Here is a 27431-nt window from a genome sequence, read left to right on the forward strand (position 1 = left end):
TTGTTAGTCTTTTTGTAATCTTGCTCATTTTTTATTGTGTTGACTGTATGTATTCTTATTGATTCATAAGCTACTTTTTAAAAATGTCCTGGTTATGAGGTTTTTAGTTACATGTCTTCCATTGTGTATGGTATATTTTCATAAATAGACATTTTTTTTTGTTTAAGCATATTATGGGGGCACAAGTGTTTAGGTTACATACATTGCCTTTGCCTTGACCAAGTCAGTCAGTTTCTGTATCTCCAGAAATAATGTTTTTAACTTACTAAATTATGTGTTATTTCAATCAAGAGCAATTTGACTTATAAGTGAATAACTGAAATTACTCTTTTATAATTAATATTTTTACCCTTGAGAATGATTAGAACCTCTTGTCAAGAGCATTACTTTAATCGAGTGTGTAGGATATATAGAGAGCATTATCTTTAACTTGTTTTAAAAAAAAATCAAAAGTATTTGTTTTATAGGAATAATACAGAATATTAATTTCAATTAGTGTCTCTAGTCAATATTTGATACAAATATTATTTCAAAAAAAATCTTATTAATTGCAATAGTAGAACTCATTACATTCATTGTTTATTAATTTGTTAAAAGACACAATGCTATGGTTTGGATATGGTTTGTCCCTACCAAAACTCATGCTAAACCAAACTTTTAAAGTTTAATTGAAAATGTTATGGAAGGTACATTTCCAAAGAACTATGTTCTTATCATTCATCTTCAAACCATTTGCTACCTATCTTCTATGATATATATTTGTTTCATTCGCTATCAATACCCTTGGGTAAAGCATTCAGAAATTTTATTAAAATTTAGATTTTCAACATTTACAGGAAGAAGTTGCATTACATTATGATCACTTTATATATAAGCTTTTCATACTGTTGTCCTAAAAGGAGCATTTTAAGCGTTTTAAGAGAGAGTGGTTAGTCCATATCTTCACAAGATATTAAATCAATTTATACTGTTACACATGGACTTTCAAGAGTGATTATTTAAATTTTCTTAAAAGCAATCCTTAAGTGAAACAAATAATTCACAAGTCTCCTCCCCTTGTTCCCAATTTTATCAAATTAGAGAAGACCCAGTCATATTGATCATTTGGAAAGGGCAGAAAAAAAGACTTAAAAAGCCCCTGTAGATGGCAGTCAAACACTAAATAATGAAATAAGTTGTTCTGCTTTTTACAGTTGATTGCTATCCTTAGAAAGCACTCTGAGTTTTAAAAAGACAAATAACACTTTACAATTTTTGTTTGTTGCTATTTTTCAATATATCGAATTCTTAAATCTCTTATACACAGTAATTTAAATAAGATGTAGTATATAAAATTTTTGAAAACTAGAAAAAAAGGAGAAATATGATGTGTATTAGGCTAGTACTTTTACATCAATTGCAGTAGAAAGGTATGTTTGTTACATTTCTTTTATGACATATCGCAAGCAGTTAATGTAATAAGTAGAGTACAAAAATAATTTACTTTATTCAATATTTCCCAAATAAAAATATTTCAAATGTCATTTCTTTTCATAGTAAGAACTACTTAGAATGCTACTTTAGAAAATCCATTGACTTATTAACTTTTAATCACACATGCCAGTAAGAGCAAAGTTATTGCTTTCAGATACTCAGATCAATGTGACTATGTTCTTCTAATATTTCTATTTTTTGAAATTATTAAAGTTTATTTTATTAAGTTTTACTTTAATACAACACATTATATTAAGCTGACATGTGCACACAGATTATTTTACTTCTTCCTTTCCAATTTAAATGCCTTTTATTTTTGTTTCTTGTGTAACTGCTGTGGCTAGATCTTCTAGTACTATGTTGAATAAAAGTAGTGAAAGTAGGCATCCTTGTCTTGTTCCAGTTCTTAGAGAAAAAGCTTTCAGTTTTCAGCTTTGTCCCATTCAATATGATATTAGCTGTGAGTTTGTCATATACAGCCCACATAAGTCATAAAGGGCTCTTTCTCATTTTGTTGCTGAATCCCAGTGTTCTCCCTTGGATGTGCTGTTTGATGTGCTATCTATTTGTCGCTTTGGTTTTTCCTTGTGGAGGAGGCTAATGCTGGGCATCTCTAGTCACAAATCTTGACCAAGAGGAACTGATATTCCTATCTTAAAGAAAAGATGATAAAATGTACTTTTGAAAAGTGATGTTTGTATGTGTTATATAGTACATAGTAATAGTAACTTAAAGGAGAAAACTAATTGTTGAAATTTAAAGACAATCTGCTTAATTTTGCAAATCCTATGACACAGATATCATAGTGATTATTCAAAATATTTAACAATGTAAATATTTGTTAAAATTTTTTAAAGATGTTGAAAATGAATCCTTCTTTCCTAGTGGAAATTTTCTGGTACTACTTATAAATGCCAAGTTGAAAAATAAAATGCAATACTTTTACATTTCTCAGTTAGTAGTTTCCAAAGTGATATGATCGTTTCTAATCCACTTTTCATGAGCCACCATAAATATCTAAAAAATGGCACTTCAACAATTTTTTTTCTTTTAGTGCTTTGGGATTTATCTACAAAGTAATTTAAATTTAAATTTAGTGTTTTTTTAATTTTTAACACTTTTTTCCCTTAAACTTTCGTTTCCACCCTTTCAATGGGTTTAGTTTTCTTTTCTTACTTCCCTACACTTTCTAAAAATTTAGGTTCAGAAGACTCTCAAATAATGCACTGGTAAAATACTTAATATTTTTCAAGGCTTCAATTTCTTTATCTGGAAGACTGGAAAGTTGGATTAGATAAGTGCTCAGATTCCTTCCAGCTTTAGGTTAGAAAAGTGTCAAAAATAAAGGGAGTTCATTTAATTTTTTATGCTATATTGAGTTTATATTTCTTTTTTTGTCTTTATAAGTTACACAGCATTTCTTTCTTTGGCTTTTCAGACTTGCCTTTGTGGTTCTCCTCACAACTCTTTTATAACTTAGAGATGCCTCTATTTATATTTCAGCCCCTTATATAATTCTTATACTCATTTTAACCTTGGTGCATTATTAAGAGTAGGATGGCTTTGGGTATGGCCCTAGGGCTATGGTGGGAAAAAATCAGAGGGTTGCACTTGAAAGCATTGGAATGATACATTTTATTTCTGGGAGGCAATGATTTTGCCAGAGGGAAGGAGTCATTTTACTTGGTACTTTTTTTTTTTAATTTTTGCTTTTGGATCTTTACCCCTGGACTCTAGTTCCTGAACCTACAAGTCTGCTAAATCCTCCAATGACTTTTTATCGCACTACATATAGCATTCTTTCAAATGCAAGGTCAGGGTGTAAGTCTCTTTTGATATCATGATTGTAAAATGAAAAGTGGTGCTTATTTCAGAGAAAACCTCTCTTTACCTTTTTTTGTAAAAGCTTTGTTCTTTCACACATACTATCCAGTTTTTACATTTCAGTAAAAAATAGAATAAACCTGAGGAAATGGGGTAACAGTGTTTGTGACTATTGAAATCACAGAAATGCATGGCAGATTGATGCATTGAAAAGCCATTTATTTCACCTCTTTGTTTTTAATAAATTTGCTGTTAAATCAGCCAGGAAAATAGGTCTGAAATCTTTCTATGCTGTTCTGTGACATCAAAATCTACTGCTTCTTTTTCAACATACAACATTGTTATCTTATTAGTTTAGGCTTTTAAATATACCTAAGTCATTGGGACTTCAGAATATAGGAGTTTTTAAGGATACCAGAAAATATTAGCTGGGCATGACTCATTAACACATTCAAATTGTAATTTTCTTCATGCTTTGAGAGCAAATGGAGAAGACACTTACATACTTTCTTTTGACTCATCTATCCCTACCTCACACCATATAAAGATTAACTTAAGATGAATTAAATACCTAAATGTAAGAGCTGAAACTATAACACTCTCAGAAGAAAACATATGTGTAAGCCTTTCATGATCTCAGATTTGGCAATGGTGTTTTAAAATATGCCTCCAAAAGCACAAGCAATAAAAGAAAAATCAGATAAATAATGCTTACTGTAAGTTAAAATCTTTGTGCTTCAAAGGACACTATGAATAAAGTGGAAAGACAGTCACAAAATTGGGAAATATATTTGCAAATTATATTTGACCAGGGACTTTTATCTAGAATATGGGAAGAATTCTTACAGCTCAATAATAAAGAGATATCTAATTCAACTAAAACTATAACACAGGACATGAATAGGAATTTCTCCAAAGAAGATATACAAATGGCAAATTAGCACATGATAGATAACATTTAATGTTATTAGTCATCAGCAAAATGCAAATAATATCACAAGTGAGATACCAATTCACACCCTCTAGGATGGTTATAATAAAATAAGATGGATGAAACCAGTTTGGACAAGGATATGGAGAAGTCAGAACCCTTATACACTGCTGCTGATGGGAATGTGAAATGGTGCAGCCACTTTGGAAAACCTCCTGACACTTCCTCAACAATTTAAACACAGAGTTACTATTTGATGCAGCAGTTCCACTCCTGGTTATATACACAGAGAAATGAAAACATAACTTGGTATAATATCTTGTACATGAATGTTTATAGCAGTATTATTCCTTATAGCCAAATAGTAGAAACAACCCAAATGCCCACTAACTAATGGATAAATAAGATGTTGTATATCCATACAATGGGATATTGTCGAGTCATAAAAGTAATGAAGTACTGATATAGGCTATGACAAAGCACTGATACATAAAACATCACACTAAGTGAAAGACACCAATTACAAAATGCCATGTATTATGTGATTCCATTTACATGAAATGTCCAAAATAAACAAATCTATGTGGACAGCATGTAGATTACTGGTTGCCAAAGTGGTGGGAGGGAATGGAAATATTGGAAGGGGACAGATAAATATTAGAGGGTTTCTTTTGGGGGTAATGGAAATGTTCTGAAATCAAATAGTGGTTTGAACAAGTTTGTGAATATAATAAAAACCTTTAAATTGTACCTTTTAAATGGGTGTATTGTGTAATATGTGAATAATACTCAATAAAGCTCTTACTACAGGAGAGCACATCTTGTCTTCTTTTTGTCACAGTACAATTCTCAAAAAAGTTAAAAACTATTTTCATACAAATATATAAGTTTGTTTTGTTAGGTATAAAACTGGTATAATGTCCTACACCCTACATGAGATAATAAAACCACAATGATTGGGTTTATCTTCTTTACCATACAAAACTAATAGCTCTGAGACAACAATCATTTGTATGTCTTCAGTCTTCTTCAATTTAATATCTAATTTTATTGTTTGGGCCCTACTTAGTAGTACATAATTAATAATACATAGAATGTTTCTACAAAAGACTTAGATAGATCTTAAGTAGGCTCATTAAAAGATGCTCTAGTATCACATAAAAAGAGCTTGCAGTCATCTTTTGACCTTGATTTTTAATAAGATTTTTTAAGGCTCTTATACTACCTACTGCTATTTATTCACATGCAGCTTCATCCAAGAAATGAAGTGTCCAGAAGTATTGCACTCCTTGGTGCTAATCACACACACACACATGCACACACATTTTTGTACAGATTATAGATGGGTATGCAGAATTTCAAGCTGAATGCTGGTCTTTCTTTATGGCTAGAAAGTTATAAATAAAGTCATTTGGAAGTACACCGAGACTGTTATCACCCCCAAAATACCCTTCTTTGCCCTACTTTGTAATGCTGGAGCTGGACCCTGTAAACATTTCTCCTTTAATAGGTGGTATAATATTATGCTTTGTAGCACAAGAATTTGGAAGGGTCTTCTCTTTCTGAATCTGCTGTGGATTTTCCCTTTTACTTTAGTAACATGCTGCTAAGTTGCCATTGGCATGAGGGTCACCCAATGGAGTGCATCCAAGTGGGTTGCTTCTTAATGATTTCACCAGTACCACAGAGACAGCTTTCTAGTGAGATTTTTTTCTCATTCCAGGGGTGGCTTCCCAGCAAGTTTCAGGGCCCTCTAGCTGGTAAAGCTGGGGAAGCTGGTGGCTTCACAGGGAGTGTTGCTGGAATTTCTTTGGGCAGTTTCCTTCTTGCCAGGAATGGTGTGAGTATCTCAGTGAAATTCTCAGCCATCTGGTGGGCAACAGATGCATCTTCTCTAAGCAGTTCTGAATATCAGCCTTGCTGTGATTTTCTTCTAACATCATCTCTTTTTTCTATACTTTCTTCAAACCCTGGAGTTAGTGGCTGCAACTTATATCTACTAATCCTATATTCTTTAGACTCTTTACTCTTATTAGTTAATCCCCTGTTATGAATTAATATTTCTTCACATGTAATTTTTACTGTTCAAATTACCAGTATGGTTTCTGTCTCCTGATTGGTCCCTAACTGATAACATTTACTATCTTATTAGACTTTTATTTAAATGAGGAAGGTAAAAGAAGTAATTTTACACATCAAAATATGAAATGTTTCATATTTATATAAATATCTCTTCCAAATATTGATTGTTTTTTAGGATTTAGTTTATTCATGGTATTTTCCATTAATATTACCTTTTAAAAAAGTGATTTTTTCCTGATAATTTAATCTAGAGCACCATAAAGATTCTCAATTATTAATAGTTACATATTTTATTGTGTAGGGGTATTTATCTGACTTTTCTACTGAAGTATCCTATTCTCACAGGAGTGGGAGCTAAAATACAAGGGCAGAGTTAGAGGAAGTCATTTGAGGCCTAGTTTGAAGGCACCTCCTATAATATTTGGTGTTTTAGTTTCAGTTTTCACCTTATCTTTTCTAATATACTCTTTTTTAATATTTTAAAAGTATGTTTTAAATTACTATTAAAATATTTAATACTTTCTTTAAAATTCTTAAAGTAAAAGTTAGATTCAGGAAGATATACCTGTGTAGCAATGATTTTCAACCATGACTTTTTTTTTTCTTTTGTTTTTTTTTTTTTTACCTCTGAGAGTACATTGTCATGTTCATCTGGACATATACATTCCCTAGTTGGCTATATAACAGGTGTATTGTTAAAGAGTCTCAATACAGAGTCTCAAGCTGGCTCAATTCAGTTTCTGCAGTTCCACTACCTGCCAACTAGGTCTTAAGTGTATTACCATACCTCCTCTTGGGCTTAAAGTAATCCTTAAGCGTTAAGAGGAAAGATACCCACATTCAGATGGGGAGCATGCACAATTTTGAAACAGTTATGGGCATGACTTCTTTTGTCTGGATGTTGCACAAAGTGCTGGCTGCTGATGAAAGCTTCTGTAGATTTATCAAAAAGGCAATTAGTTGTTCCATGAGCCAAAGGATGGAGCTTGTTTGTGCAAAATTTGGGTACTTCATAAGCCCTGTCTCTACTCTTGTAGGACAATTTGATCCTTGAACAACATCTCTCACAGTGATCATCTGTTGGTTGCATGCCAGCCCTATGATAAGTATGTCTCACTACTGCTGTTTTTCCATGTCTTCATCTTTCTAGGTTTGCATCTAATAACCATTTTTCTGGACGTTCTTGCTATCTATGATTTGTGGTCTACTATTCTCATTTTTATTCTTTCTTTTCTTTTTATCCCTTCTTTACCACCCTCTCCACACCTACACAAAAGGCCAGGACAATTTATTTTATAGGCTGGAAAATATCTTTTTCCTTGGGTCCACTTTTTCTTTTTGACGAAAACAAAAAATTTTCAAGTTCCCTAAAGCCTTAGAATTTTGGAGAAAAATGACAGAAATTGAAGTATTTGGAGCCACCTTTGTTTTTCTGTCTTGCTATAGCCCTCTTTGTGACAAGAAATACTGACCCAACTTCCAATTTTCACTGTCAGAAAGGAAAAGGAAAGATATCAGGAGAAAAAATAACTCCAGTTTTATAACTCCAAATTGTATGTCACTATTTAAAATTTAGTAATACAGGTATTTTTTTTTTTATGTTTCCAACTGGTCTGCAAACTTTGTGAATGGAGGCAGAATAAAGATTTATTTCTTTATGCAAAATAAAGATTTCTTTTTATTATTTGATAAAATTCTGCCAAAAGCATCCTTTCCAATTTGTGGGGCATATGAGCATTTTAGAAACAAGGGGATATAATCCAATCCAATTCAGGGAGACTTAAAGATGGCTTTCCACTGAAAGATTTTGCTCTCAGCAATTTAAGCAGATGTTGTCAGGACATACTAGAATCATATGGTTAATTCTTACCTCGTTTCTATTGTGATTTTACTTAGAACCTCTTATGTAATAACTTTTGAGGTAGTTGCTATGTAATTGGAAATGTAGACATTTAAACATTTTAAATGCTATAGAACTTTAATTTGTAGTTTCTGAGATCATTAATGTTCTATAACTTGAGGAGAAGAAATCACAAACTAGAAACTGCAAGATTCAGTAAATAGTAATTAAAGACCTCAAGCTATTCTCATCAAATGGAGTTAAGCATTTGTAACAAGTTCTTGTTTCTATAAGAACTGTTTTATAAAATAACAATTTACTGAAATTTAATATTTCCATTATACAGATTGTCTAATGAATTGGAAAAGTTAACCTTGCACATTGTTACAATCAATAGTATTTTCTTCCTAACTTTTGATTTACATTTTCCTTTACCATTTCCTGAATCCTGAAACATATTGCCTTGATAATTCTATAAAATTCTCAGCCATTTTTCTATTTAAACAAATCTTATGTAGTCAAGGTTTAGTATAGAAGGATAGTATTATTTAGATGATTTATTCTAAAATGTGTACCTTTAAAGATAAAAAGTAGATAAAAATTCTCTTCAATAAATAAAGGCTTTCTAGCTATTTAGAAATATATAATAAATTATTGCTAATTATGGTCACCCTACTATGCTGTCAAACACTAGAATTTATTCTTTCTTTCTAACTGTATTTTTGTACCCATTAATCAACCTCTTTTTATCCCCACATGCCCTTACCCTTCCCAATCTTGGTAACCACTGTTCTACTATCTACCTCCATTTATAACTTAAATGTAGATACAAAACAATATGTCAGAGCATGAGATTTGATAACCCTTTGAAGGTGTGCATATGGATGTTCTCTGTATAACATTGTTACTATTTGTAATGTTTAATATTAATAATACAAACATATTTAACAAAAAAGAAAGGCCTGCCAAGAGATATCAACACTAGATATTTACTTAATGTATTTCACTGACTGAAAATGACAGGCTGTCACAGGTACAACTAGATTCAACCTTGAATTCTCATTGGAACAATTTCTATCACTAGAAAAGAAAACTATACAAACAATGCAAGTATTTAGAAATAAAATTTATCATTGATAAGAGAATATGAAAGATAGAATCATTGGAATAAAGCTGGATATTTTAAAGAGGTGTAAATTTATTCACTTTTCTTAACAAGTTCAATAACTTGGTCATCACACTTGGATTACCTCCAGACTATTTGTTTGAAACACCATGTCTATCTTTAGGCAATTTGGAAAAAAAAACCATACATCAACTGTGTAGATATTTCATAGCTACCATCCTTCATATGAGTATCAAACAACTGCTTCCAAACCATATATAATATTTTTTTAAACCTGTTTTAAGTCTCTTTTTGTGACTGAGAAAAGTTGAAATAAACTTTAAAAAGTATTTTAGTGACATTCAAGAGTAACTGTGGAACTTTTCCTTCTAGGAGAAAAAAGAAACATAATAGCATTTTGTGAATTTCATATACATTGAAGTCACTACAACATTTTCATACAAATTTCTATTAAGAGAAAATATAGCTTTATATAATGGTTTTCAACAAAATTTAGGACTTTCTAATAAATACACAAAAAATGATCAGAATTCTGTACATGAACATTTGGATTCTGATATTGGCAAATCACTAAAATCTAATCTTACAGTATTTTTATATTGATTAGGGAAAAAAGTAACATTTAAATACTAGAGTTAGAGTCCCAGCAAGCAGATTAAAAATTATCCATTTACAAAGATTATCAGATGACATTCTTCACTTCTCTGGCCAATCTGGGCAAGCATAGCTGGAGCAGCTCTCAGCAGACACCACCCTTGGGACATTGCTGGCTCTTATGTCTGTGGCTGCTTCATCCATGCTGGGTCCTATTAGAAAGAATCTGCCCTAAAGAGACCTGACCAGGCCAGATTCCTTATGCTTTTAAACCCTGGGTTAAAATATTAAAGCAAATATAATTTAATGATCTTTGGCCAGGCTAGGTCTAGATAAAACTGCTAAGTAGGTAAGCTCCCCTCTGCCTTCCCTGCTGAAATCCTTGTGCCCTAGAAGTCTCCATGGCCACATTTGGTAGCCTCATTGCCCTTCTCCCCCTCCATTCCATCTCCTTCCTAAACTTTCCATTCTTAAAAATCTCATTGTCCTTAGCCTTGAATGCTTTCCTAGGGATCTGAGCCTTTAACAGAGAAACCAATAAAGTCAAGAGTGGTTCTTATGTTCCTTCATTTTAAAAATAGAGGCATGTTGGAATTCTGTCTTTTAGAAATTAAATAAATGTCTAATTTATATAAATTTACATAACTGGTGCAAGATTACTGGCATTGGTCAGATGACCAAAGGACAAAGTATTTTGAGAGCAGAAAAGGTTTTTCTAGCTGCTGTCCTGATATACCATGTATCAACTCAGGTTTACATGGATTACACAAAATCTCACACAGAGCAGTTGTTTGCAAAGTCTTTTGTAGAAGATTAGGGGTTTTGGAACCATGAAGGGGGAACAGTTCTCTTATCCATAAGATGCTCAGATTTTCCTTTAAATTCTGAACTTTTATATAAGTATAAGTAACATATATTCAGATTAAGCTAACTTTTATTGAAGACCTTGGTGCACCAGGTTTTGCATTAGGCATTTTTATATTTTTATATTATGTCCTAAAGAGAAGAGATTTTCAGTTGTTAACTTATAATGTACTGGTAACTACTGACCTAACTAACCTAACTGGTGACTACTAACCTAATACAAAAGAAAGTGCTTTGTTCTTATACTGATATTCAAACCTTCCATATCATTTAAGGTTTGCCAGAGAATATGGCTCTGCTATGTCCTTGAAAAAAATATTTCAACATCCTAATCAACATATTTAAATTTTGGTGTTAAAAATGTTTTGCCCAGGCCAGGCACAGTGGTTCACATCTGTAATCGTAGCATTCTGGGAGGCCGAGGCGGGCGGATCTTTTGAGCTCAGGAGTTTGAGACCAGCCTGAGCAAGAGCAAGACCCCATCTCTACTAAAAATAGAGAGAAATTAATTGGACAACTAATATATATAGAAAAAAATAGCCGGGCATGGTGGCGCATGCCTGTAGTCCCAGCTACTCGGGAGGCTGAGGCAGGAGGATCACTTGAGCCCAGGAGATTGAGGTTGCTGTGAGTTAGGCTGACGCCACAGCACTTTAGCCTGGGCAACAGAATAACACTCAGTCTCAAAAAAAAGAAATGTTTTGCCTTAAATTCGCACTGACCATAATTTCCAATGATAAGTACAGTTACTATCATGGAATAGAATATTTGAAATATAGAATATAAGATTCCAAAATAATATTTGGGCCCGCATACCTTTCTCACTATAAAACACAATATCATGAACAGAGAAGTTAATAAACATTTGTCTTTAAAATGATTAATTTGGTTCTTTGCTAGTTATCTTTAGGCACATATAAAACATTTAAGCCCGTTTGCAACATTTTATCTTGAGTGATGTGGGCAAACGCTGTCATCATCTAACATTCATGAACATACAACAAATGCTCAGAACTTTGGAAGAAAAGAGAGGTGAGGCCATATGGTGGGCAGAATGATGGCTCCCAAAGATGTCCACTGTCTAATCCCCAGAACCTGTGAACATGTCACCTTTCAAATGTGATTAAGGTAAAAGCCTTAAAATGGAAGATTATCCTAGATTATTCATGTGAGTTTAGTATAATCACAGATTCTTGACAATGAAACATGGAGGCAGAAAAGCCAGAGTCTGAGAAGGAGATGTGAAGACAGAAGTAAGGCCAAGTGATACCATGTGAGAAGAATACAGTCTGTTGTTTCTGGCTCTGAAGCTGAAGGAAGGGGACCATGAATCAAGGAATGTGGGTGGCTTCTAGAATCTGTAAAAGGCAAAGAAATAGATTCTCTTTCAGCCCTGCAGACAGCTCGATTTTAGCCCAATGAGACCTGTGCCAAACTACTGGCCTTCAGAACTCTAAAATAATAAATTTGTGATGTTTTAAGCCACTACATTTGTGGAAATTTATTATAGGAGCAATGGAAATCTAATAAAGGATCTAAATTAGAATTTTGAAGGAAAAATAATTTCCTTTTTGGGAAGGAAAAATAATGAGTAAATTAAAAATCAGAGATAACAATTAATGACACAAGGAGAAAGTGGAGGACTTTGGGAGGTGGAAAGTAGTGAAGTCAAACAAAAAAAAAGACTTAGCGGAAAGCTAATAGCATGCCAGAATTGGAAACTAAAATCATTGAAATGGCTATAGCATACACCAAAGCTAGAAAAGATAAAGATGACCCTGGGCAAGTAATCAGGGGCCAGATTAAAAGATGTTTTATGAACTATAAAAGGGTTTTGAACTTTATCAGAAACACTTTAGGGTTTCAATTAGGAGAGTGATATGATTTTTACACTTGATCTTAGCCAAAAGGCCAAGAAGTGATACAGGAGAGTGATATGATTTTTAAATTTGTTTTTTTTTTTCTAAAGATTAGTCTTACTGTAGCATAGATAATGGATTGGCCTGGACCAATACTGTATGCAAAGAAATAAGTGAGAATAAATAAGTGAGAAGGTTGTAGAAATAATTTAGATTGTAGGTTATGGCTACAGGACAACAATAATGAGGATGGAAAGAAGTTTGTGGATTTGAGGAGGTAGAATGTGCTAGTAAGTAAAGAAAGATGAGAGAGTGTCAAATATAATACCCAGGTTTCTTGCTTGAGCATCTGAGTCACTTATTGAAAAATGTCACAGAAAGGGACCAGTTTTGTGAAAGAAACACAATGAGTTCGGTCCTGAAAATGTTAAATTTGGTGTGTATTTGAGACATTTAAATAGAGAGGAATATTGAGAATTTGGGTCTAGATCTATGGAGTGAGATTTTGGCTGTGGTATAAATGTGAGAATTCTTAGTACATAGAAGATGTTTACATGTCTGAAAATGAAAAGTTAGTATTTGTGCAGCAACATCTAGAATGCTAAGAAAGGGCATTTAGAGGATGGGTAGAAGAAGAACAGAACAGCATGCTGTTAAAAAGCAGACAAAGCTGATTCACAGATTTGTGTCATTTACCAAGTTCCATGGTATAGACATTCCCATCTTTATTTATTTTTGAGATAGGTAGTGCAGGCTAGGTTTGGTTTTGTTTTGAGTTGGATTTAAATGCTAATGATAAGTAGCCAATAGAGAGTAGGAGAGGGTAGTTGAAAAGTGAAGCCCCTAATGAGTGAATATGTGTATAGAAAATTGGTGGAAATAGAATCACAAGCACATGACAAAAGGTTTAGACGTGAAGAGGGTAAGTTCTTGTCCTGAAAACAGGAAGGAAGGAATAGATGCAGATACAGATGGGTTTGTATGTTTGTTGCAAGAATTTATAGATGTTATTCTATGAAATATTGCATATTTTACAGCATAATAATTAAGATAAAATTTGAAGCTGAAGGAAAGATGATGAGGGTTGGAACTTTAAAGAGGTTCTAAATAGGAAACAAGAGATGCTGGGAAGTATTCCTTTGGTGAGGTCAATGACCATAAATTTATAGATGCACAAATCTATCTGGTAGTGCCACTTTCTCTAATTTTTCTTATATTGCTGAAGTAGACAGAGAGAAAGCAGGCAGCTTGATTTAAACAATCTTGGCCTTTGTGAAATAGAGTGACAGAGAACAATGGGGTAAGGAAGTTGAAGAAATTGGATAGAGAGAGTTTGAAGAGGAGATAAAGGTAGATAAGGGCTACTAAATACAAAGAAATTAGGTGGATTAAGAGAACTGGCAATGTAAAAAAATGGCATAAATTGAGAATAATTGGCTGAGAATACTGATTGTGATCAGAAAGGCACAGGTCTAGATTTCAGAGGTACAGTTAACTTGAAAGACAACAACTAAAGGGTGACCATGAGAGTAGATGACTGAATGAAGTACAGTGGAAGGTCATTGGAGACAAAATCATAGGACTACAAGGTCAAGAATATATATTGGTCATTAATTTGAATATTAAAGTCACTCATGATGATGATAGAAATTAGTTAAAGAGAAAAATCATTACTTTTCAATGAATGGATGAAGGTATTATATGAGTAATATGAGTCTAAAAGTAGGAAGCATTTAGCGTGGGGGAGGAATAAATCTCTAGAAGTAGCAGTGTTTCTGCTGTGTTTGAGGAATGCAAAAGCTTCAAGGAAATTGGTATATTAAGTTGGGAATGAGGGTAGAAATCAAATTCTGGTTAAATCTAAAAAGTTAAGGTACTATTCAGTGAAGTGGGAGCCCAACTGCTATTCTGAAATTTTAATCTTAGAGTTTTCAGAATTTTCTTAGATTTTTTTTCCTTGTCTAAAGACTTCTTTTACAGTTTTAAGTTTGGCACATTCTCAATGGATTCATTCTTACAACTCAAAAAAATACAAACACTCTATATGGAGGAGAGATACTTATACACTATGCTATTCATTTTACCCTTTGAATAAATACATTAATCTGTTGCTTTTGTGATGGAAGGCTTTGGGAGGAAGAGCAGAGCTGGGGTTCAAGGGTGATTGGTACCTGCATGGATCAAGAAGGTGATATCCTACAGAAGGAAGCACAGAAGTTGCTAAAGACCACGTTTAGGTATAATACAATTTTATACTTCTAAACTCAGATATATATATATGTAAACCTTAGGTTTGAAGGAATGAGCACAGATACTCAAAGATTGGATGCTGTCTTTCCAGTTCTTTTTATTTGCCTTTATCAGCCATTTTTTTTTTCTTTTTTTTAAATTTATTTTTTCCAGCATATTATGGAGGTACAAATGTTAAGGTTACATATATTGTCCTTGCCCCCCCATTCCCCCTCGAGTCAGAGCTTCAATCATGTCTATCCCCCAGTTGGTGCTCATCACACTCATTATGTATGTATATACCCATCTCCTCACCCCCTCCTGCCTGACACCTGATAAATGTTATTCCTATAAGTCAACTTAGGTGTTGATCAGTTAATACCAATTTCCTGGTGAGTACATGTGGTGCTTGTTTTTCCATTCTTGGGATACTTCACTTAAATAGAGTGGGTTCCAACTCAAGCCAGGAAAATACAAGAGGTGCTATATCACCGTTGTTTCTTAAAGCTGAATAGTACTCCATGGTATACATACACCACATTTTATTAATCCACTCATGTATTGATGGGCACTTCGGTTGTTTCCACATCTTTGCAATTGTGAATTGTGCTGCTATAAACATTCGAGTGCAGGTGTCTTTTTCATAAAGTGGCTTTTATTTTTTGGGGTAGATGCCCAGTAGTGGGATTGCTGGATCAAATGGTAGATCCACTTGTATTGCTTTACAGTATCTCCATATTGCTTTGCACAGAGGTTGGACTAGTTTGCAATCACACCACCAATGTAAGAGTGTTTCTATCTCTCCATATCCACGCCAACATTTATTGTTTTGGGACTTGTTAATAAAAGCCATTCTCACTGGAGATAGGTGATATCTCATTGTGGTTTTGATTTGTATTTCCCTGATGATTAGAGATGTTGAGCATTTTTTAATATGTTTGTTGGCTATTATTCTGTCTTCATTTGGAAAGTTTCTGTTCAAGTCCTTTGCCCACTTTTTGATAGGGTTGTTTGATTTTTCCTTGCTGATTTTCCTGAGTTCTAAATGGATTCTAGTTATCAGCCCTTTATCAGATGTGCAGCTTGCAAGAATTTTCTCCCACTCTGTGGGTTGTGTGTTTGCTCTCTTGACAGTTTCTTTGGCTGTGTAGAAGCTTTTTAATTTGATCAATTCCAGTTCTTTCTAAACAACTGAATGGCCTTCTGCATCTTATAGCATTTATTATCTCCACTTTTAGTTGGCTATTAAATGGATACATTGTTTTTATTAAAGCTGCAATCTGGTTGTCTCTTCAAAAGCATATCTTGCCATTTTGTTATTGCTTGTTATCACTGCCCTCCAGAAAAACTGACACCCACATCGACACCAAATGAATTCATAATGAGAATAAAGCTATTGCAGAAGTTAGTAAGTTAATAATGTTGATTACAAAAGGTATTACCTTTAAAAAGAATTTGTTTGAGAAGATTCTCAATGCACATATTCATTTATTTAAAGCTTATGGGCTGCTTTATGCAATATTTGATATTAAAGAAAAAAATGAACTATTAAGTCAATCAATTATGTAAAGAAGCTCTTACCTTCTACCTGACAAAAATGATTTTTAGAACTCTTTAGCTATTGGGAATGTGGATTGTACTTCAGGTCATTTCCACTTAAGGTTATTTATATCTGGTGTATATCTTATGCATATTATGATTGTCCATAAATTTCCACTAGTAATAGGGACAGCCCAGAGATATAGGGAAGCATGACATGTGCACAGATGTGTAGGATTAAGTGTGTGATGATGCACATCCAGAATACCAGGTCTTTTTGAACTTGTCATAACTAGGGTTAGGGATAATAAGAAAAAAAAAAGAATACCAGGTCTTTAAAGAAGACTTTGATGACAGCACAAAATAGAAAAAGTGTGGAATGTGCACAGGAAACATGGGTATAAGCAAAGAGAAATAAATTTAAGGAACATTCTGTTATAAAATAGAATAAAAGCACAAGAAAAAATAGTTTTGTTTACCCCTGAAAATTATGCTTCCATGGTTCTGGGTAGTATTTATTGAATGATTAATTTTTATAGTTCAGGCTTTAAGCCAGCCCTAGGTTCATAATAATATTAGTTTATAAATTACAGCACATGTAGCTCTCAGAATAGTGTCTATTAAATAGAAGCAATAAATTAATACTAGCCATTATTGTTATTATTATTCATAACATGAAACAAACATTTATAGAACTTTGTGCTTAATGGTATCAGTGAATACTGTGAAATAATGTGAAAGTTCATAATAACTATAATTTTTTAAAACCTTCAACATTTTCATATAATTAGAACAATCTTACCACCTTTACACATTGACTTTTGACCTATGCAGTTTTCATTTTTACTTTCCTTTGTAATGCATGTGCCTTGTTGCTGAAATAACATACTAAATTAAAGCCTGGAAAGCAAAAACATATGCGTTATTTCTATTTCCGATCTCAGCATCTGCTTTGAAATACTATACATAAGTGAAATTCAATGTACTTAGCATTATTATCAATGTTTGGTAGGATGGAGGTACCCTGAATAAAGAGAAATTTGGAAGGGGTAGGTCCTGCAGTATTTGGTAGCATTTAAAAATAAATATTGAGGTGCCATTGTATTTTATTTGAGTCTTAGAGACATAGCATAAAATTATAAGACTCTCATTCAGTTATTAATATTTCCTTCTGTTAGACAAGTTCCACAGAGTGTTTTCTACTCCTTTGAAATCTCTTCTAAACCAGTCCCTTTGGTTATTGTTACAAATAGATCAGGGCTCTGAGTTGCAATAACAGAATCCATTCTAGCTACTTTAAATAGAAAAGCAATTTATTAAAAGCATGTTAGATACCTCACAGCTGTGGCAACCTAATAGCATCTCCTCTAAAATGACACAATTATTTTCAATAATAATGATAAAATAAAATAATTATGAACAGAATAAAATGCAGTGAAAACTTTCTTTAATAGACTTTTTTTTGAGACAGAGTCTCACTCTGTTGCCTGGACTAGAGTGAATTCCGTGGCGCCAGCCTAGCTCACAGCAACCTCAAACTCCTGAGCTCAAGCAATCCTGCTGCTTCAGCCTCCCAAGTAGCTGGGACTACAGGCATGTGCCACCATGCCTGGCTAATTTTTCCTATATATATTAGTTGGCCAATTAATTTCTTTCTATTTATAGTAGAGACGGGGTCTTACTCTTGCTCAGGCTGGTTTTGAACTCCTGACCTCAAGCAATCCACCCGCCTCTGCCTCCCAGAGTGCTAGGATCACAGGCGTGAGCCACCACGCCCAGCCTTTAATAGACTTTTGAAACATGCCAGTAAAATTTTTAAAAAATCAAAATTAAAAAATAGACATACAGTACAAAAATCTATAGTTTGATACTTTCTGAGTACAAGAATATACTTCTTTAAAAATTGAAGTATTTGTTAATTTGAATTTCAAATTAAATTGAAATATTATGACATATTAATATGTCATAATAATGAATAATATTACAGTTTCTGTTTTAAAGACAACTTTGCAAAAGTCAATGACTTCATCAGAATGGATTTTCTTGCATATCCATATTTAATAAATAGTATATCAGATTTGTCCATATATCTTCACTCATAATTGATTAAAAACCACTTTTTATTAATTTTAATTTTGAAGGTTCTTTCACATGAGATGACAGATATACAAATAATATGTACATTGTATATATATATCTTCAAGTATGCAATTGTAGAGCTTTGGGACCTGACATAGATCAGGCTACTTAAGGTCATTGATTCCTTCTGGAATAGAATTTACAAATTGCTGAATTTTTATAGTGAGGGATTAAGCTGGGGTTTATGGACCCAGGAGGACTTATTATGTAAGTGAACTATTTCATATTTAAATTTAAAAAATTCAGTACTGGTAAAACATTCTTCAGAGGTTTCTAGTTACATTTTTGTTGATTGAAAGAGAGATTACACTATGTCTGTTATTGAATGTTAAAATTATTTTATAGTTCAATCTGGCCAGGCATGGTGGCTCACACCTGTAGTCCTAACACTCTGGGAAGCTGAGGAGGGAGGATCGTTTGAGCTCAGGAGTTCGAGACCAACCTGACAAAGAGCAAGACCCCATCTCTACTAAAAAATAGAAAGAAACTAGCTGGACGGTTAAAAATGTATAGAAAAAATTAGCTGGGCATGGTGGTGCATGCCTGTAGTCCCAGCTACCTGGGAGGCTGAGGCAAGAGGATTGCTTGAGCCCAGAAGTTTGAGGTTTCTGTGAGCTATCCTGATGCCATGGCACTCTAGCCTGGGCAATAGAGTGAGACTCTGTCTCAAAAAAAAAAAAAAAAAAAAATTATAGTTCAATGTGACACCAAGATCAGAAAGAGCTAGGTTCAAGTCGTTCTTTTTCTTGTTTCACATCATTGTTACATAATCAAGGACAAATCACTTAATCCTGTGAAGCCGATCTGCAAAAGAGGGGTTTTCAGGATTGATTTAGCTTTATCTAAAGTAGTTAACCCAGTCTTGGTACAGCATATTAGCAATGCAAAGTAAACAGCAGTTGATATGCCTGCTTGTTTTTCTGGTTTGAATACTTAATTCCTGCTCAAGAAGAAGATCAGAATATCAGAAATGTTTACTTCTCATGATCGTGTCTATACTGAACCAATACTTTGAAAGGAGACCTCAACGGACTACACTAATGCTTGTGTAAAGGTGCAAAGGAGCACATATGCTTCCACGCATGCAGGAGCCTGAAAGTTCTGGCCTGCACACCTGCATGCTGAGGGTTAGCCTATGGGTTAGTGTATTGATTTACTATGTGATAGGTTTCTGTTGAACTGACAGCCTGTGGCCTCTTTCAGCAGTGTGCTTTGGAGTCTCTGGTGCCTTTGGAGAACTGTTTACACCTGTGGTCCCCAATCCCTGAGCTGCAGACAGGTTCCAGTCTGTGGCCTGTTAGGAACTTGGCTTCAGAGCTAGCTCTGCCCCTCCCCCACCCCTGTCCATGGAAAAATTGTCTTCCATGAAACGAAACCACATCTGTATTTACAGCCACCCACCTTCTGAGCTCCACCTCCTCTCTCTCCCGTACCTGTCCATGGAAGAATTGTCTTCCATGAAACTGGTCCCCGGTGCCAAAGAGACTGGGATGGCTGGTTTACACCAACCTGCAAAGAAGCAAAGTTTTCAGGAGCCAGATTTTGTTAGAGATGTCTTTATATTAGAACTGGGCAAAAATTTATGAACACAACAAACACTTATCTTAAAGAAATATTTGCTTGGATATTTGGATGATGAAAATAATAAAACAATTGGTTTAGACAAAGAAAAGGTATTTTCAATCATAACTGACCAGCATCTACACAACTTCAACAAGATAAGTTTTGTTTTATTCTTGCCTTTTGGGATTTTGGCCACTCCTAAAGGTGAACAGAGTGCTCATAATCTTAATTTTGGATGTTTAAAAAGCCTGGCCCAAGTAACAAACGTGGTTCAGAATATTTTATCTCACTATTTTAGAGTGGCAATAATTTGCATATTCCAATCTTCTATTTTTAAGTATAAAATAAAAGCTACATAATGGTTTTTAAAGACCTAGTTTTACACTAGTAGTTCATCTCTTTTTTTCTTTCTAAAAAATTCAGTCAAGTTACAGCTGTTCAGGCATAATAATTCCTCCAAGAAGATTTCCCTCGTGAGTTGCTAAACACACGCAAGTGCAAATGACTAAATTATGCATGTCAAAAAGTATCAAACAAAAAATGTCCCTTCGTCTCTAATCCTTTCTAGATAAAGATACATATTTAGCACTAAACAAACTAAACAATGGAATGTCATCCTTTTAAAAGATTTTGTTTGGATTCTTCTTCAAGTTTTCCTGTTGGGGTGTTAAAGGCTCCTGGCCAATGTTTTATACCAGGTTGTATATTTTTTAACACCTCTGAACTTACCAATAATTAACCATATTATTGGAACTGTGCTCTCAACTACATTTCCTTTTAAAATCTCAGAAAATGAGATTGATCAACAGCATAAGGACATAACAACACAGGGCTAAGCCATGTGACTGCAAAAATAAGACTTAATGAGCTGTGATGCCATAAGAGATAATATGAATACATTTTGCAACTGGACCTTTCAACCAGAGCATTGACCCATGGTTTCTGCAGTGGGTTGGGTTACTTGACACAATGTCTGTATTAGGGTGGTTCTTATTCTATGGTGGTTCATGGACGCAAGCCTTAGTGCTCTAATGAGCAAAGCAGAAGCAACATCATTTTTTTTTTTTTATGTCCCAGCATCAAAAGTCCCAGTGTGTCACTTCTATTGCTTTCTGTTAATTACTAGTGAGTCACTAAAGCCAGCCCAGATTCAAAGGCAGTGTATAGCAACACCACCTCTTAATGGAATGAATTGATAAAAAATTTCTGGATATGCTTTAAAACTGCTACAGGCAAAATGTATATCAGCAAATGATCATAACACATAATAAATTATTTTGCTTTATCAATATTGGGATTTGAGTAAGAAACCGAACATGCCATTGCAGCATAGACATACAGGTTGGAATATGCAGAGATAATCTTCCAATTAATGTATCATTGATTAGATTCTTACTGATGGGGTACTCCAGGTCAGAAAATGATTCAGAGAAGAAGATAAGAAAAAAATGAATTTCAATAACTTATAGTACCTATCTGTGAACAAAACAAAACAAAAAAATGAATTTCAATAACTTATAGTACCTATCTGTGAACAAAATTTTGAGATACGTTGAGACTTTCAACATAAAATAGTTTCAAAAGTGTTTGAATAGGGTAAATAAGGTGGGAGAATTGAGTCCTTATCCAACACTCAGTGGGTAGCCAGCCGCCTTCCAAGAACCTGCCCCATCATATTTGAGTTACAATGAGCAGTTTAGTGAACACCATGAAATTAATTTTATTAATTTGAGTTGGTTGTGGTCATTGTTGTTTATTATTTTAGGTTTTATAAATGTGTATGAGCTTTAAAAAAACTTATCAAGTTTATGTTTAAAACATTTTAAATTGTCAGGGTAAGAAAAATAATTTAAACTTTAAAAAAGAGAAAGTTTTGAGGGAGGAGAATTACCTAATCTGAACACAGAAGAGCAGAGCCATTATAGTAAACACTGGTACATTCAATATGGTCTGTGTAAAATCGTCATTAAGAAAAAAATGTCAACTGCCTTTTATTTATACAAAGAAAAAAGTAAAACATTTTTAGGTTTTAAAATCTTGGCTACAGCCAAGTGTGGTGGCTCACATCTGTGATCCTAGCACTTTGAACGCCAAAGTGGGAGGATTCCTTGAGGCCAGGAGTTCAAGACGAGCCTGAGCAAGAGTGAGACCCCATCTCAACAAAAAATAAAAATCTGGCTAGATTACTTTGTTATGTTTCCTAACTTTTAGCAGGTGTTTATTTAAATCATGTCAACAGAATAAAAACATTTTTTTTTTTTTGAGACAGAGTCTTGCTTTGTTGTCCAGGCTAGAGTGAGTGCTGTGGCGTCAGCCTAGCTCACAGCAACCTCAAACTCCTGGGCTCAAGCGATCCTTCTGCCTCAGCCTCCCGAGTAGCTGGGACTACAGGCATGCGCCACCATGCCCGGCTAATTTTTTATATATATATCAGTTGGCCAATTAATTTCTTTCTATTTATAGTAGAGACGGGGTCTCGCTCTTGCTCAGGCTGGTTTTGAACTCCTGACCTTGAGCAATCCGCCCGCCTTGGCCTCCCAGAGAGCTAGGATTACAGGTGTGAGCCACGGCGCCCGGCCAGAATAAAAACATTTTTAAGAGACTTCCACTGATAATAATCTTCACTTATATAAATTTAAAACACCTTTATGTACTAATACATAAAATCTATAATAGAAATGATGTGATCAGAAATTTCATGATAGAGATTTCTTTAATGAGAAAAAGTTCTCTAAAATAAATTGGGTTGGTTTCAGGTATTCAACCTTAACATTTTTTTAAAAGATGTTTTCTGTTGTTAGTTAAAAACCAGTTAACAACTCTTAAATCTAGTGTTCCATATTATCTCCCAATAATTTTTCTTATTAAGAATTATCAAGATTTGATAATCCTTAATTATCAAATTAAGGATTTGCCTTAATGTAAAACACCTCAAGTTTTCCAGGGTATTGAAATATTAATGTGAAAATCCTATGAAAACATTGTGAGTTACTATAATTCTGGAACTTAGGCTAGATATACTCCTGAGAAAAGATAGTAATGATGATATAAAGTGAAATTGTCATATGAATCCTCCAAAGAAGATGTGTAACCTTGGCCAGATGTGTAAAGAAAATAACCCTAGTTAAAGCACTGATCTAATTCTAGTGCTTTTTCAAAATTCAGTTGGGAGAGTCTTCAAATGACTGAAAAAACTACAGTTTTGCAAAGATCTCTTGACTCTTTAATTTAAACGTTTCCCAAATGAATGTTTTTATAAGCGTAAGAATGCTTAGTGACTATCATTTTATAATATATAGATGTTTAGTTTCTCAGAATCAAATGGAAGAACATAATTACTTATGTCTAATGGTTCTCTGATTATTAATATAGGTTGTTTGATAATCTTTTTCAAAGGACTATAATTTTTAAAAAATTGTGTACACATTTTCTTTAGCAACAGTTCTGTTGTTAGATCATTAGCCACCGGAGGGCAGTAAATGTACCTTCTAATGGGAATTAATCAACTCAGATTCCTTGTCTCGAGTATTTTTCTATTGTGCAGCTTCAGCATGGCTTGTATGTCAAACTGACTTTAAATGTTTTATATTATTAAATAATTTTAAATGCAAACATTATAAATCAAAGGTTGTGGTCAAAAGTGTATGTGATATTGATAAATCATAAAAATAAAACTAGTATTTACTGAGTATTCTTTAATTAATATGTGCTGGGTACAGTGTCAAATCCTTTACACACACTAGTAACTTCTCTTAAGCCTCACAGTAAAACTGTAAGGTGGAGCCATTATTATACCCAAATCATGATGTAAAAAACTGGCTTGGTGAAGTTAATAAAAGCCAAATTTCTTTAAAATAAAATTTTAGTCATTTCTTTAAGAGGAGGGAAGAGATGAGTGTCAGCCTATAATTCAGTTTATTATGTGTTTAGAAGCAGTCTGCTTGAAAAGGTTATGAGAAAATTAAGCCAGCTAATTCTTTCTGAGTTGGTAAAGAAAGTAAAACTTGGAAAATGAGCTCTTTTACTCTGGAAAGATAATTTTGGATGTAAAATAATGGCTGTGCAAAGGGAAAAAGATGTATTACATTCAGTTCAGAACTGTTTGGTGATAATTTTTTAAAGTGATGATGTTCTCAATAGTCTAGATCAGTCCAATGATGGCTAGTTAGATGTATTTTCCATAAGGAACAAAATGATGCCAAGGCTCCTTCTGCTTATGTACATATGCCCCACATTTCACTACAGCCCTGCCTTGTAAATAGCCATCAAGGTGCATGTCTCCCATTCTCCAAAGTCTAACCAAGAAAACAAATTGGATTGATGGGGGTGGGGGAGAATTTAAAAAGGGAAAGGGGAGGAAAATTATTTGCATAAAAGAATGTTGAACCAGAGCTGTTTAATCTCAGTTTCAGCTAAGGTGTCTAGGCAATTGCTGTTGCATTTTAAAATGAGATGCATAACCCTCCTGCAGAACTTGAGAAAGAATTTTCCAAACTGGTTATGTTATCATAGCTGATCACAGACTTACAGCCTACAAAGCAGTTTGGAGAAAAGAATAGGTTTTTTTTGTTTGTTTGTTTTAGTGTATTATGGGAGTACAAGTGTTAAGGTTACATATAATGCCCATGACCCCCCTGAGAAAGAGCTTCAAGCGTGTCTATCCCCCAAACGTTGCACCTGTTACTCGTTGTGTTTGTATATACCCATCCCCTCATCCCCCCTCCCACCTGCCCGACACCCGATAAATGTTATTCCTATAAGTCAACTTATGTGTTGATCTGTTAATACCAATTTGCTGGTGAGCACATGTGGTGCTTGTTTTTCCATTCTTGAGATACTTCACTTAGTAGAATGGGTTCCACCTGTATCCAGGAATATACAAGAGGTGCTATATCACCATTGTTTCTTAAAGCTAAGTAGTATTCCATGGTATACATATACCACCTTTTATTAATCCACTCATGAATTGATGGGCACTTGGGTTGTTTCCACATCTTTGCAATTGTGAATTGTGCTGCCATAAACATTCAAGTGCAGGTGTCTTGTTTCATAAAGTGACTTTTGATCTTTTGGGTAGATGCCCAGTAGTGGAATTGCTGGATCAAATGGTAGATCTACTTGTATCACTTTGAGGTATCTCCATATTGCTTTTCACAGAGTTGAACTAGTTTGCAGTCCCACCAGCAGTGTAGGAATATTCCTATCTCTCAGCATCCAAGCTAGCATTTATTGTTTGGGGACTTTTTGATAAAGGCCATTATTACTGGAGTTAAGTGATATCTCGTTGTGGTTTTGATTTGCATTTCCCTGATGATTAGAAATGTTGAGCATTTTTTCATATGTTTGTTGGCCATTATTCTGTCTTCTTTTGAAAAGTTTCTGTTCATGTCCTTTGCTCATTTTTTGATGGGGTTGTTTGATTTTTCCTTGCTGATTTTCTTGAGTTCTAAATAGATTCTAGTTATCAGACCTTTATCAGATGTGTAGCTTGCCAAAATTTTCTCCCATTCTGTGGGTTGTCTGTTTGCTCTTTTGACAGTTTCTTTGGCTGCGCAGAAGCTTTTTAATTTGGTCAGGTCCCATTTGTTTATTTTTGTTGTTGCTGTGATTGCCTTTGGGGTCTTCTTCATACATTCTTTGCCTAGGCCGATGTCTAGAAGAATATTTCCAACATTTTCCTCTAGAATTCTAATAGTTTCACACCTAAGGTTCAAGTCTGTTACCCAGCATGAGTTGATTTTTGTGAGAGGTGAAAGGTGTGAGTCCTGTTTCAGTCTTCTACATGTGGCTATCCAGTTTTCCCAGCACCATTTATTGAATAAGGATTCTTTTCCCCAGCGTATGTTTTTGTCTGCTTTGTAGAAGATTAGTTGGCTATATGAGGATGGTTGTATATCTGGGTTCTCGGTTCTGTTCCACTGATCAATGTCCCTGTTCTTGTGCCAGCTCCAAGCTCCTTTAATGACTATAGCCTTGTAGTATAGTTTGAAGTCTGGTAGATTGACACCTCCTATTTTTTTTTTTATTACCTAGGATTGTTTTGCTATACGGGATCTTCTCTGGTTCCATACGAAATGTAAAATTATTTTTTCTATTTGGTGATAGCATTTTGATAGGGATTGCATTGACTCTGTAGGTCACTTTGGGTAGTATAGACATTTTAACAATGTTGATTCTGCCGACCCATGAACATGGTATATTCTTCCATCTGTTTATGTCCTCTGCTATTTCTTTCTTCAGCGTTTCATAGTTCTCCCTGTAGAGGTATTTTACCTCCTTAGTTAAATATATTCCAAGGTACTTTATTTTCTTTGTTGCTATTTTGAAGGGAATTGAGTCTTTGATTCGGTTCTCTCTTGTACTGTTGTTGGTATATATGAATGCCTCTGATTTCTGTGTATTGATTTTGTATCCTGAGACTTTACCATTCAGTGTGATATTGGCTGTGGATTTGTCATATATGGTATGTATCATTTTTAGGTAAGCCCCGTCTATGCCTATTTTGTTGAGCATTCTTATCATAAAAGGGCATTGAATTTTGTCATATGCTTTTTCTGCAACTTTTAATAGGATCACATAGTCTTTGTTTTTGCTTCTGTTTATATGATGAATTACATTTATAGATTTGCATATGTTGAACCATCCCTAAATCCCTGTGATGAAGCCCACTTGGTTGTGATGGATTATTTTCTTGACAAGCACCTGGATTCGATTGGCTAGGATTTTGTTGAGAATTTTTGCATCTATATTCATAAGGGATATTGGTCTATAGTTTTCTCTTTTTGTTGCATCCTTCCCTGGTTTTGGTATCAGGGTTATGTTTGCTTCATAAAATGTGTTGGGGAGGTTTCCATCCTTCTCAATGTTGTGGAATGATTTCTGCAGGATAGGCACCATTTCTTCCTTGTAGGTGTGGTAAAATTCGGGTGCGAAACCATCTGGTCCAGGACTCTTCTTTTTAGGAAGGTTTTTTATTGCTGTTTCAATTTCAGTACTTGATATTGGTCTGTTCAGGACTTCTGTTTCTTCCTGGTTGAGCGTATGGAGGCTGTGTGTTTCTAAAAAATTGTCCATTTTCTCCACATTTTCCAGTTTGTGTGCATAGAGGTTTTGTAGTATTCATGAATTATATCTTGTATTTCTGTGGCATCGGTTGTAATTTCTCCTTTATTGTTCCTGATGGAGCTAATTAGAGATTTTTCTTTTCTGCTTTTTGTTAGTCTGGCCAATGGTGTGTCAATTTTGTTTATTTTTTTCAAAGAGCCAACTTTTTGTTTTGTTAATCTTCTGTATGGTTTCCCTGTTGTCAATTTCGTTTAGTTCTGATTTGATCTTAATGATTTCACTTCTTCTGCTGCATTTGGGATT

The sequence above is a fragment of the Microcebus murinus genome, chromosome 24, assembly GCF_040939455.1.
Source record: "Microcebus murinus isolate Inina chromosome 24, M.murinus_Inina_mat1.0, whole genome shotgun sequence".
In the NCBI taxonomy this organism is placed as follows: Eukaryota; Metazoa; Chordata; class Mammalia; order Primates; family Cheirogaleidae; genus Microcebus; species Microcebus murinus.